This window comes from Ictidomys tridecemlineatus, chromosome 5 (assembly GCF_052094955.1).
Source record: "Ictidomys tridecemlineatus isolate mIctTri1 chromosome 5, mIctTri1.hap1, whole genome shotgun sequence".
Taxonomy (NCBI): domain Eukaryota; kingdom Metazoa; phylum Chordata; class Mammalia; order Rodentia; family Sciuridae; genus Ictidomys; species Ictidomys tridecemlineatus.
The window spans coordinates 114,270,949-114,285,508 of NC_135481.1; the positions used below are offsets into that span (position 1 = coordinate 114,270,949).

Below are 14,560 nucleotides of genomic sequence, written 5' to 3' on the forward strand. Positions count from 1 at the left end.
GTCCCCTCCCCAGACCTGGCCGCTGGGCCTCCCAGGGCATGTCCTAGGGGGGTTGGAGGAGGGGTGAGGAGCCTTCCTCAATGGGCAGGGCCAGGACACTGACCTCTGTCCTTGTCTTTCCATAGCTGCCCAGGAGGCTCACACGTCCCCTCTTGGAAGAGCCTCTGTCCCCAGTGAGCAGGAGGGGCTCTGTGTCACTGTCTCCCCCTCAAGCCCACCAGGCCCCAGACCCCAGGCCCCAGGCCACTTACCCTATGTCCCCTCTCCCTAGTCCTGTGCCATGGCCCCAGGGATGGCTCCTAAAGGTCACGGCAGGCTGCGTTGGCTGTGGCAGGGCAAGGACAGCCCCCCTGGGACCCCAGCCCTCCTGCCCTGCCTGGGCTCTCACTGGGGCACGTGCACCTGGTGCCTCCTGCAGGGTCTCCCAGGTCCTCAGGACAGCAGGAGGTCTGGAGGGTGGCCCAGGCTGTCCTGGAGCAGCCTTGCCATGGGGTGCCCTGGCCCCTTCCACCCTCAAGGCTGCTGGGCTGAAGTAGTGTGGAGCCCAGGGCTCGGGGTCCCCATGTTTGGAACTATCATTGATCTCAAGTAAACTTTCTGATGTTTCATTGTCCTTTAAAATGTCCGGTTGCTGAGTTAGTCTTCCAATATCATCACATGCTTGATATAACAAATCATCATCCACATTATCTGCTTCCCAAGAAGTCTCTAATCAATAACATGTTTCAAAAATTTCATTGGCAAGTGATGGATCATTTCAATCATCAAAGAAAGAACCTGACTCTGATGCATTAGTCCAATCTGGTTTATTAACAACTGCTTCACAGTCCAAAGTTGAAGAGCCAAAGGGATCAATATTAACAGGTGCTTTGAAAGACTGATTAAAATGGGCTTATTTTATATTCACTAGAATGCTTTGTGTTCAAAGCAGACTTCTTTTCAAAAGTATTTACATTAGAAGTAAAATTGATACAGATATCTTCTTTTCCTTTTGTCAGATTAGATGTAACTGCACAATCTTGAGTTTTGTCTTGAAAAACCATTTTACTTGAAGATTTCATTTTATTTCTACTGGATGATAATTTGCTTGATTTATCATTTGGATTTGATGAAAATCTGTCTTTTCCAGCATCTTTTAGTTCTCTGTTATGTGTTTTTGTAATACTTCCAAATCGCCTAACTTGGCATTGAGACTGTTATTTGTTCTTGATGTACTTCTACCATTTTCACTAGCAAAGGTATAAATTCCTTTATGATCAGTCACCTGGGCAGTTTTAGAAGGGCAAAGTTCAGCTTCAACATTTTTGCATAACAAAAGGTTCATTTCTTAGTAGTTTTTCCCAAACGTCCTCAAAATCACTGGTGGTAAATGTACCAATGGGCTTACTAGAAGCTTCTGGCTCTTTACTATAGGGAGTCACGCATGATTTTGTCATTATGGGAGGATCTACCTGTAGATATAGCGAATCTTGGGTTTTCCTTGGCAGTTTTTCAGTGACCAGAGTACCATTAATAAAAATTTTCTCCTCTTTCAAAGCATTTTTTCTAGTGTTCAAAAGAGCATCTGCCAGATCTTGGCTTAGCCGTTCACTACATTTCTGGGTAGAACCATCAAAAAGGGCATTAAAGGCTGCTTCAGCATTTTGGTCAAATGGCTTCTGACTGCTGCTTTGATCATTTGCACAGATATTCTGGTGTATCCTTTCATTGGTTTCTTTATTAAGGCATTATCTATAATTGGAACTATGTCATGTAAGGGATGCATCTGTACATAACCATTACAATTATGTGAAGTCTCTGCTTCTGAAACCTCCTGGATAAAATCATGATTCCTCTGGTTTTGCTCTTGAGCCACATCTAGCTCTTGCATATTTTTATCAAATTGTTTAGCCAATTTCATAAGTTCTTTTTCTCGATATTTGTTTTTAACTTTGTATGGCTAATTTTTACTCTTGATTGTTCTTTGCCTACACTTAGAGTATAAGGAATAGCAGCTGCACCAATCCACATGCCCAGCATGGGAGTTTCTAGTGTTCAAAAAAGCATCTGCCAGATCTTGTTGGCTTCTCATCCTGAGGAGCAACACGATTAAAGACGTCTGATATCTCATCACTACCTGTGGTGTAAATCTGTTTTTTTCTTCTTTACCTAACTGTTTTGTCACGGGAGAATTCTGATCCCAAAAGATATCTTTCTGTCCATCTGGATCATTTGGAGAACTGAAGGTACATGATAACAAATCCATTTTCAGCACTCTATTTGGTGCTTCATGTGTTTCCTCAGGGTTACTGTTAATGCACGAGCGGATGCTGGACGTTGCTCTTGCTGCCACATCGGCCTGGGAGGGCCTTCTCAAGCCCAGTGGAGAACCAATCCACGGGTGGACTTCAGCTGCCTGCTCCCTGGCTCTACCACAGAGCTGCAGTCTCAGTTGCCGCCTTTCTATGCGGCATGTTCTTTGGGGCAGTGCTGTCTCGTGTGTGCATCCATGAGAGGCCCACAGGTACCGTGAAGATGGGAGGAACATCTTGTGGTCTTTCTGAAGCAGGCCGGAGCCCTCCATCTCCATCCCTTGCCAGCCCCAATTTTCTCTGGGTCTGAGAATGATTTCATCTTGGTCTTAGAACTTGAACAGCAGAGTTGAGGGAACTCTGGTGGAAAGGCCCAGAATAGGAATGGGCCAGCACTGGAAGCTCAGGGCACATTTCTGCAGGCTCTATTTCTCTGTCACATCTCAAGCTGGTTCACTGGGACCCAGGAGCCACACAGCTGGGGCACGTGGCACAGAGCAGGGCATGCTTGCGCTTCAATGAGCCCAGCCCTGGGCGCTGGTGCAGGAGGCACACTTCAGACACATGTGACACTCACATGCAGGTAAAACTGCACCTATGTCACCACACTTGGTCCACCCAACCCTCATGAGGTCCCTGCATCCACACTGGGAAATAAGCACAAGGCAGCCTGGGACTGGTCCCCGAGCCTGGGTCCAAGTATGGCCTCAGCAGAGGCCCCTGGGCCTCACCCCATCCCTGGGGACATGGAGCTGATCCTGCAGCACAGCAGGGGTCCAGAAAGCAGAATGGATATTTCCCGTTTTTGATGAGGACTTTTAGGCAGAGGCATCAAAGTCAAACTGAAAGTCTCCTTTACCTTCTGTTCCACGTGACACTACAATAGTCACCTGCCTTCTGGCAACTTGTGACCTTGCTGGGCAGGGAGCTGCCCATGGGGAGAGCACTTTCCTCTGACTCCTGTGCTGAAGACCCACCAAGCGACCCCAGGAAGCCACTCAGGTCCCCATAGAGGCCGCGTGTCTGGCTGCATGTCTGACTGTGCGCTGGACGGGCTGTGAGGCCTGTGGACACTGACCCAGGTTGACAGCAAGCGTCCTCAGCTGGGTGCTGGGGTTGGTGTGGTCTCTTGCTGATGGACTTGTTGTAGGGACAAATGAGGCAAGGCACCGAAGACACCAGGAAACCCTTTTATTTGGCTGCAGCCAGGTTCAGAGGGCACAGCCTTTGCTGTAATGAATGAATCCCCTGAACCCTGAGTTCAGGGAGTTTCAGAGTTTTATACCCAGCATGTAAGGGGAGGGGCTCAGAAGTTCACAGTCTGCAGAAGTTCACATAAAAGCCGCTTTTTCTTTAACTTTTTTGAGCAAGTTAACCCTTCAAGGACAATACCTGAGAAGGGGAGGTCTTCTCTTCTTTCTTTCCTCCCCCAGCCAGCTGTTACTATGGAGCCCATTTGTAACTTATCTTAAAAATGTAGACATCTCTGTGAAGACCAGCTCAAGGCCAGAGGCCTTGTTTGCACATTTCTACAAACTATTATACTGGATATGTTTTTGAAATCTAGAAAGCAGAAGTCTAACACCCGGGGTGCTGGTTATCTTCCCAGGCAGTGGCCAAGAAAAACGGGGCGACACAAAAATAGGAAGTTTATCTACATTGAACTCTTCTGCAGAGACTCTTTTGCTAAGAGTCCCAACATCATCTATGGTGAAGACTTCTGGAGAAGTCTAGTTAAGTCTTTTCTGTGGAGAAAGGGTGTGCCACTATAATTCCCCCTTTTAATGATGCTCCCCATAATTTAATCCAATAAATTCAGAGCATTATTACCATTATCTTGGCTTAGACACTTACATAATGCCAAAACCTTAGTTGTGGTCATCCTTTCAATAGTAGCTTCTATAGTGGACCCAATAGTGGAGCCAAACACGAGAGCAATAAACAGGTTAACAGCAGAATACCCACTACACCAGTTAAGCTTTTAAATCCACCAAGAGTGAAAACCATCTCTGGTAAAGCATGGTTGGGACCCAAACTTTAATGCCCTTCTAGGTATGAACTAGCATGTGTGCTAGTTTTCTTGTGTTGTTGGGTATATCCTTAACTGTTGTCTATTGTCATCATTTAGATGCAACAATCTGCACTGTTGAACTCTCTCTCTCTCTCTCTATATATATATATATATTTTTTTCTCAGCCAGTAGGTAATTAATGTCAAGCAATTTTGATAGCTAGCCACTCACATCTGGGTCTGTTGTGTGGTTAGGAGGTCAAGTCTGTGGCATTCTGATTACTAATAATTTCTAGTGCAGTTTGTAAGTGAGTAATTCTGTTTAGCATGTAAATAGAAGTTTCATAGCCCCAACTGCCATTTTGTGCCCAGGTAGCAGGACCATAAGTGGCAATATTCCTCTGGGGTGGCCAGTTACCTTCACCTCAAGTTTGGTGACCTTCTGAATCAAGTTCCTTCCCAATGGACCTCTTTGTTCTTTCCAAATAGTCATCCATCTATAGCATTCCTCTGGCAGGAAAGTCCTAAATATATGTCTTACTATTGGTAAAGATGGTGCCCAGACTGCTTCTCTTCCGAGACCTCAGGTCCATGATGCACTGCATGGCACATGAACCATCACCTCCAATCCCTGTGAAAGGCATGAACTTTGAATGGCTCATCTCCAATCCCTGAAGTGGCTCCAACTCTTGGCCAATGAGGAAGTAACAGCTCCTCATTGCCTTGCTCCTCCTCATCCTGTGTTAAGCCCATAAAAATCAACACCCTGCTCCTGTTCTCTCTCTCTCTCTCTCTCTCTCTCTCTCTCTCTCTCTCTCTCTCTCTCTCTCTCTCTCTCTCTCTCTCTCCACCTTTCTCTTCTGCGACTGGCCGCTATGGTCCTGCTAATAATCTCAGACAGATAAACGGTTGTTTTTGCTTGATGAGTTTACCGAGTTTTTCCATAGTCCTTTATATTGATGCCAAAACCTGGGATGGGGATCCCCATCGCTCATGATGGAACCCCGTTCCCAAACTCTGAGCCCAACCATTCTTGTGGTAGTCCACTCCTCTGATTGCCTGCCTGACATCCACCACCGGCGTGCAGATTGGTGAGTTCCCCCATCCCATGAGCGCCTGAACCCTAACTCACCAGAATGAGGGAATTGGCCGTTGAGTGTCCGGCAACTTTTTCTTCTATCAGATGCAGAGTCTCTTATTTGATATCAAGCTCCTTGATCCATTTGAGTTAACTTTTGTGCGTGGTGAGAGAAAGTGATTCAGTTTCATTTTGTTGCATATGCATTTTCAGTTTTCCCAGCACCATTTGTTGAAGATGCTATCCTTCCTCCATTGCATGCTTTTAGCCCCTTTATCAAATATAAGAAAGTTGTATTTTTGTGGGTTGGTTTCTGTGTCCTCTCTTCTGTACCATTGGTCCACCTGCCTGTTTTGCTACCAGTAACTTGCTGTTTTTGTTACTATTGCTCTATAGTACAGTTTGAAATCTGGTAACGCTATACCTCCTGATTCACACTTCCTGCTTAGAATGCTTTTGCCATTCTGGGTCGTTTATTTTCCCATATGAATTTCATGATTGCTTTATCTATTTCTACAAGAAATGCCATTGGGATTTTGATTGACATTGCATTGAACCTATAGAGAACTTTTGGTAATATCGCCATTTTGATGATGTTAGTTCTGCCTATCCATGATTAGGGTATATTTTTCCATCTTCTAAGATCTTCTTCTATTTCTCTCTTTAGGGTTCTGTAGTTTTCATTGTATAAATCTTTCACCTCTTTTGTTACACTGATTCTCAAGTATTTTTTTTTTGAGGATATTGTGAATGGGGTGGTTTTTCTCATTTCCATTTCAGAAGATTTGTCGCTGATATACAGGGAATGCCTTTGATTTATGCGTGTTGATTTTATATCCTGCCACTTTGCTGAATTCATTTATTAGCTCTAGTAATTTCTTTGTAGATCCTTTTGGGTCTCTAGGTATAAGATCATATCATCCTCAAATAGTGATAATTTAAGTTCTTCTTTTCCTATCTTAATGCCTTTAATTTCTTTTGTCTGTCTAATTGCTCTGGACAGTATTTTGAGAACTATATTGCATAGAAGTGGTGTGAGAGGGCATCCCTGTCTTGTTCCAGATTTTAGAGGGAATGCCTTCAGTTTTTCTCCATTTAGAAGGATGCTAGCCTGAGGCTTAGCATAGATGGTTTTTACAATGTTGGGGTAAGTTCCTGTTTTCCCTAGTTTTTCTAGTGTTTGAACATAAAGGGATGCTGTACTTTGTGGAATGCTTTTTCTGCGTCTATTGAGATGATCATGTGATTCTTATTTTTAAGTCTATTGATGTGGTGAATAACATTTATTGATTTCTGTATATTGAACCAGCCTTGCATCCCAGGGATGAATCCTACCTGATCATGGTGTACAATTTTTTTGATATGCTTTTGTATCCAATTCGCCAGAATTTAATTGAGGATTTTTTTGCATCTAGGTTCATTAGAGATATTGGTCTGTAGTTTTCTTTCTTTCAAGTGTCTGATTTAGGGATCAGGGTGATGTTGGCCTCATAGAAAGAATTTGGAAGAGCTCCCTCTTTTTCTATTTCCTGAAATGACTTGAAAAATATTGGTATTAATTCTTCTTTAAAGGTTTTGTAAAACTCCGCTGTATACCCATCTGGTCCTGGACTTTTCTTAGTTGATAGTCTTTTGATGCTTCTTCTATTTCCTCCTTTGTTATTGGTCTGTTTAAATTGTGTGTATCCTCCTAACTCAATCTGAGCAAATAATATGACTTAAGAAATTTATTGATATCCTCACTATCTTCTATTTTATTGGAATATAGGGTTTCGAAATAATTTCTAATTATCTTCTGTATTTCTGTAGTCTGTTGTTATATTGCCTTTTTCATCCCATAGTTAGTAAATTTGAGTTCTCTCTCTTCTTCTCTTCGTTAGCATGGCTAAGTGTCTGTCGATCTTATTTATTTTTTCGAAGAACCAACTTTAGGTTTGTCAATTTTTCCTATGGTTTCTTTTGTTTCAATTTCATTGATTTCCGCTCTAATTTTAATTATTTCTTGCCTTCTGCTACCTTTGCTGTTGTTTTGCTCTTCTTTTTCTAGGGCTTTGAGATGAAGTGTGAGCTCATTTATTTGTTGGTCTTTTCTTTTTGAGGAATGAACTCCAGGCCATAAATTTCCCTCTTAAAACTGCTTTCATTGTGTCCCATAGATTCCAATATGTTGTGTCTGTATTTTCATTTATCTCTAAGAATTTTTTTATTTCCTCCTTTATGTCTTCTGTAATCCATTGATCATTCAGTAATATATTGTTCATTTTCCAGGTGATGCAGGATTTTTCCTTCCTTCTTTTATCATCGATTTCCAGTTTCATTCCATTATGATCAGATAAGATGCATGGTATTATCTCCACACCTTTATATTTACTAAGGGTTGCCCTATGGCATAATATATGGTGTATCTTTGAGAAGGATCCATGTGCTGCTGAGAAGAACGAATACCCACTTGATGATGGTTGATACATTCTATATATGTCAGTTACCTCTAGGTTATTGATTGTGTTATTGAGTTCTATCGTTTCTTTATTCAGCTTTTGTTTGGAGGATCTGTCCAATGGTGAGAGTGCTGTGTTGAAGTCACCCATAATTATTGTGTTGTGGTCTATTTGACTCTTGAACTTGAGGAGAGTTTGTTTTATGAACGTTGCAGCACCATTATTTGGTGCATACATATTGATAATTGTTATGTCTTGTTGGTGAATGTTTCCTTTTAAGAGTATATAGTGTCCTTCTTCATCCCTTTTGATTAACTTAGGTTTGAAGTTGCTTTTATTTGATATGAGTACGTCCACTACTTCTTGCTTCTGAGGAGCATATGAGTGGTATGATTTTCCCAACCTTTCACCTTCAGCCAATTTATGTCTTTTCCTGTCAGAAGAGTCTCCTGAAGGCAGCATATTGTTGGGTCTGTTTTTTAATCCAAGTTACTAGCTTATGTCGCTTGATTGGTGAGTTTAAGCCATTAACGTTTAGAGTTCCTATTGATATATGATTTGTACTTCCAGTCATGTTTGTTTGTTTACTTATTTTAATTTGGCTTGTTTTTCCTCTTTTGTTATTTTTTTCCCTCCCTTTACTGAGTTACCTCCCACTGTTAGTTTTGGGTGCTGTTTTTTGTTTCCTCTTCTTGTAGTATTTTGCTCAAAATGGTTTTCAGTGTTGGTTTTCTGGCTGTGAATTCATTTAACTTTTGTTCATCATGAAACATTTTTATTTCATTGTCAAACCTGAACCTTAATTTTGCTGGATGCAATATTCTTGGTTGGAATCCATTATTTTTCAGCGTTTGAAATACGTTGTTCCAGGATCCTCTCGCTTTCAATGTCTGTGATGAAAAATCAGCTTTTAAACTAATTAGTTTACCCCTGAATGTAATCTGCCTCCTTTCTCTTGTAGCTTTTAATATTCTTTCCTTGTTCTGTATATTGGATATCTTCATCATAATGTGTATTGGAGTTGGTATATTATGGTTTTGTATGTTTGGGGTCCTGTAGGCTTCCAGAATTTGGCAATCCATTCCATCTTTCATTTCTGGAAAGTTTTCTAAGATTATTTCATTCAATAGGTTGCTCATTCCTTTGGTTTGGCCCTCTATACCTTCTTCTATCCCAATGACTCTTAAGTTTGTTTTTTTATGACATCCCATATCTTGGGTGATTTGCTCGTGGTTTCTTACCAGCCTTTCTGTGTTGGCTATAGTCTTTTTGATTTGATAAACTTTGTCTTTATTATCTGATGTTCTGACTTCTATTTGATCTAGTCTATTTGTAATATTCTCATTTGAGTTTTTGATTTGGTTTATGGTTTCCTGCATTTCTAGGATTACTGTTTGATTTTTTAAAAAATCTTTATCTCCTGGTAGAGTTCATTTTTTTTTTGCTACTTGATTCTGCTTTTGTAATTTATTTTCAAAGTATTCTTTCATTGTTTGGACTTGCTCTCTAATGACTTTAAGATTCCATTTCATCTGAGTCAGGTATGCCTTGAGTTCTTTCTCTGTCCATATTTCTGATACCTCTAGGTCTCCTGTAAATTTAAGTTGTCTTGCATTGTTTGTAATCCTTTTTTCCCTTGTTTTTTCATGGTGCTCACATTACTTTCCAACTCTGTTTGACTGCTGTGTTTGTTTTCTCCTATAAATTTGTTTTGGTTTTGTATAGTTCCAAGATCTCTCCTTTGTGTTGGGAGACAATGTTTAGAGATGTTGGATTTAATTGTGATTTAAGGTAAATTCATTAGTTTCATTAAAGTCCTACAGCTTTTGATGACATATAGATAATTGAGGTTTGAACTTAGGATTTTATGTTAAGGTCGGGTGATTTGATGGTATGGAGGTTAGTATATGTTAGCTTCTTTGGGGGGTTGCTCAATTGCAGGTGAATATTAACAAGAGAATAGACAGGAGTACTTGGGGATAGTTAAAGGCTTAGGCGACCTATGACCATCTCATAATATTCATATATTTACATTTAGTAAATTACGTGTAATCGGAGTGGTCATGCTTGGGATGAGAGATAGGGAAAAGGTAAGGAAGCAAACCAAGAAAGAGAGAGGGAGAGAAGAAAGAAAGAGACAAAATGGAAAAAAAGAAGAAATGATAAAAAATAATAAAATAAAGTAAAATAAATATTACAATTTTTAAAAAAAAGCATGTTAGGCTTCTATTTTCTTTGCTTCCAGTAGGTGGTGCTGTGCCTTCCGGACCAAGATTTTGCCCTCTGGCTCTAGGAAACAATCCATATGAGGCCGCTCCCTCCTCCTCCACCTGGTGTCTCTCCATCCTGTTCATTTTGGTTTATTCCTGGCCTCTAGTCTCCTCGCTTCTCCCGCCAGAGAGGCCTTTCCCAATGTGATACCTCTCTGCAGTTCAAGCTACACTCTGGGCCTGCAGTTCCCTGGATGTGGAGCACGGCTAATAGGAACCAGCCCCCTATTCTTTCGATTCCCTCCAATAGCCACTCCTTCGCGAGCGGGTGAGACAGGTTTTGGTTTCGCCACTGGTGGTAGGGGGGAGTTGGAGGTCAGGTGCCTTTACCTTTCCCCACACCTCTATTCACGCTCACTCTGATAATCACGCCCCCAGAAAGCCGGGGAGAGATTTTATGCGATTTCCCCACTCTATGGGAGAAGGGCTAAATGTCACACACCAGTTCTGTTGCTGAACTTGCTATGATGCAGTCATATCTGTTGGAAACTGGCGATGGTGACGTCAGCTCTCCAAGATGGTGGCCGCTGGCTTCCTCAGTGGGGTGTCCGGTGTGGAGGACAGATCTGGACTGTTTCTCCCCTCTGTCTCAAACCCAGAACTCAGCCTGGAGCATTGTGAGGGCACAGTTGTCAGGACCCCACAGAATTTGTAGCACTATTTCTCTGAGTTGCTGGCACGTCAGTGCGAAGGCTCTGGCTGCAGGGCTGGCCACTGATCAATCAGCCTGAATCTCCAGGTGCACAGTTCACTTGCGATTGAGCCGCAGAAACTGATCCTTGGGTGTTGGAAATCCTTCCTCTAGGTTTCAGTGCACCCCAGTTTTGCTGGAAATTCCTAACAAGATAGCTTCTGGCCATTCTAAACTTCCTAATCACCTGCCCAGTGATGCGGTACATGGGGATGACTCACTCTATTCGCAGCCATCTTCCAATCTACGGGAGGCAACTTCTTATGACCTATTTTTTGATGTTGAGAGCCACAACCGAAGGGGCCCCAGCAACTTTCAGACTGCCAGCTGATGATTGGCTCACAGCGGCCCCAGCAACATCTAGCTGATTGGTTCCTCTGCGGTGATGCTCATTGGGCTGTTTCCCCACCATTTCAGACTGCCAGCTGATGATTGGCTCACAGTGGCCCCAGCAACATCTAGCTGATTGGCTCCTCTGCGGTGATGCTCATTGGGCTGTTTCCCTGCCCTTTCAGACCACAGAGCTGCTCATTGGGGGACTATTTTGCCTCCGCCCACACGAACCAGCCAATCGGCCTCAAGAGCAAGAGGATTGTGGGAGGTGGAGAGGCTTGTGGAAGAGAGAGGCTTGTGGCAAGCTGGTTGTGGCAGTTGGGCACTGAGGGTTTTCCCTGAGGAGCTGTTTTTTTGGCATGTGGTTCTAAAAATAAAGTTTGTTTCTTTTGAAATGTGGCTTCTGAATTGTGCCCAGCCAGACTGCAGCCTTTTAATCAGTCCTGGGATAATTGATCCCGATTATGAAGGTGAAATAAAAATTATAGCCAGTTCTCCAAAGGGTATATCAGTAATTTCACCAGGAGATAGAATAGCACAGTTACTAATAATACCCAGACTACATGATAAATTTTCTAGTCATACTGTAGAAAGAGGTTCCAAGGGATTAGGCTACACAGGTGTAGATTGGGCTATGCTTTCTTTAAATATAGTTTCTCACCCATGCTAAAACTAAACATTCAAGGACATGAATTTAATGGGCTACTGGATACAGGTGCAGAATTTAGCATCATCTGTCGTCAAGAATGGCCAAAACATTGGCCATTACAACAAGCCACTCAAAAGCTTTGAGGCCTGGGAGGGGTGACTAGTCCCCTTAGATTTGAAATGGTATTAGTTTGGAAGGATCCTGAAGGATGTGAGGGAACTATACAGCCATATGTATTGAATCATCTTCCTGAAAATTTATGGGGAGGAGATGTCCTAGATCAATTAGGTTTGACATTAACAAATAACATCAACCAAAATGCACCCACTATTATGACTAGACAAGGTTTTAGGAAAGGGAAAAGATTAGAAAAACAAGAACAAGGTATAGCAGCACCAATACAAATAGATCAAGGAACATACAGACATGGGTTGGATTTTCAGAAAGGCCACTGAGACAATAAAAATTACTTGGAAATCAGAAAGACCAGTATGGGTTCCTCAGTGGCCCCTGACTAAAGAGAAGATACAAGCAGCCCATGATCTGGTCAAACAACAATTAGTGGAAGGACATATACAACCTTCTGTATCTCTCCATAATACTCCCATTTTTATCATCAAAAAGAAATCTGGTAAATGGAGATTATTGCAAGATTTAAGAGCCATTAATAATGAGATGGTTATTATGGGACCTGCTCAATCGGGGATTCCTCAATTGTCTGCTTTGCCAAATACGTGGTTTGTTTTAGTTATAGATATTAAAGATTGTGTTTTTTTTCAATTCCAATTCATCCTGAGGATAGTCCACGTTTTGCATTTACTATCCCTGCACTGAATCATGAAGTTCCTGATCAGAGATATGAATGGAAAGTACTCCCTCAAGGGATGGCTAACAGCCCAACTATGTGTCAAATTTATGTTAACAAAGTAATCCAGCCACTTAGAAATCAAAATCCTGAACTACAAATATTTCACTATATGGATGATGTATTATTAGCACACAAAGCTAAAATCACATTGCTAGAATGGTATGCCACACTTACAAACTTATTAAAAAATTATAATCTAGAGATAGCAATAGATAAAGTACAATTAGATTTTCCAATTAATTATTTAGGAGTTCTATTATCCTCAACCATGGTCCATCCACCAAAAATTCAAATACGAGTAGATCAACTAAAACTACTTAATGCCTTTCAAAAGTTATTAGGAGACATAAATTGGATAAGGCCTTATCTAGGTATACCAACAGGAGAGTTGGGACCTTTATTTAATATCCTAAAAGGTCCATCAGATCCAAATTCACCCCGCATGTTAACGCCTGAAGCAAGAAATGCATTAAAAATCATTGAAACATATATGGAAAATATGCATTTGGATAGAATTGATATAAGTTTGACTTTATTATTTATTGTACTACCAACAAAAAATATTCCTAAAGGAGTATTTTGGCAAGAAGGTCCATTATTATGGATACATGTATCTTATTCTCCTAACACTATTCTTACTAGGTATCCTGAGGCTGTAGGACAATTAATACTCAAAGGAATAAAAGCAGCAAAGGGAGTGTTTGGAATTTCTCCCAATAAAATTATTACTCCATATACTATGAATCAAATTGATGAATTAGCTAATGAGTTAAATACTTGAGCAATAATCATGTGCAAGTCTAATGTTTCATTTGATAACCACTTACCATCTAATCCTTTATTGTCTTTTTGGTCATTGCATCCTGTAATTTTTCCAAAAATGACAAGAAAAACACCTATTATGAATGCTCCAAATACATTCACTGATGAGTCAAATAATGGTACAGCAGCAATAGTTACACCTGATCAAACTTTTACATTTTTAGTACCCAAACAATCAGCTCAAAAGGTAGAGCTTAATGCAGTATTACAAGATTTTGTGATGTTTAAAGATTCTGTATTTAATTTATTTTCCAATAGTCAATATATAGTTAATGCTATACTATCCCTTGAAGATGCTGGTAGGATTTCCCCTTCCTCTACTGTTTTCTCTTTGCTTTCCACTATACAAAGTCTAATATGGGACAGAAAAGATCCATTCTTTATAGGACATATCGGGGCACATACACGGTTGCCTTTAGTTTAGGCAATGATTTAGCAGATAAAACTACACATGACATACATATTTTCTCTACACTAGAAGAAGCTATAAATTTTCATAGAAAGTTCCATGTCAATGCTAATACTTTACAAAAGCGTTTTAAAATAACTAAGGAACAAGCTAGACAAATAATAAAACAATGTCAAAATTGTGTGACCTTTTTACCACAAGTTAATCTTGGAGTCAATCCTAGAGGATTGATACCTAACCATATTTGGCAGATGGACATCACACACTTGCCAGAATTTGGAAAATTAAAATATTTTGCATGTTACAGTTGATACTTCTTCTGGATTTTTGATGGGCTCCCTTCATGCTAGAGAAAAAACTAAAGATGTTATAGCTCATTGCTTACAAAATTTTGCCACTGTGGTTGTTCCAAAACAGTTAAAAACAGATAATGGTCCTGGTTATACTTTTACCTCTTTTAAACAATTTTGCTCATCATTTGGCATTACTCATATAACAGGAATCCCATACAATCCACAGGGACAAGGCATAGTTGAAAGAGCTCATCAAACTATTAAAATGTACTTATTAAAGCAAAAAGATGGAATTGGGAAGGGGTATATATTCCCCAAAGATAAACTTAAAATAACCCTTTTTACTCTAAAGTTTTAAATTTGGATTCATCAGGGCTTAGTGCTGTGGAAAGGCATATGTATCCAAAA

General features: G+C 40.8%; 1 pseudogene; it reads right to left on the reverse strand.

The window, feature by feature from the left end:
- Positions 1–810: 810 nt before the first annotated feature.
- LOC101976956 (ewing's tumor-associated antigen 1 pseudogene) lies at positions 811–2,432 on the reverse strand (annotated as a pseudogene).
- Between the last annotated feature and the right edge of the window lie 12,128 nt (positions 2,433–14,560).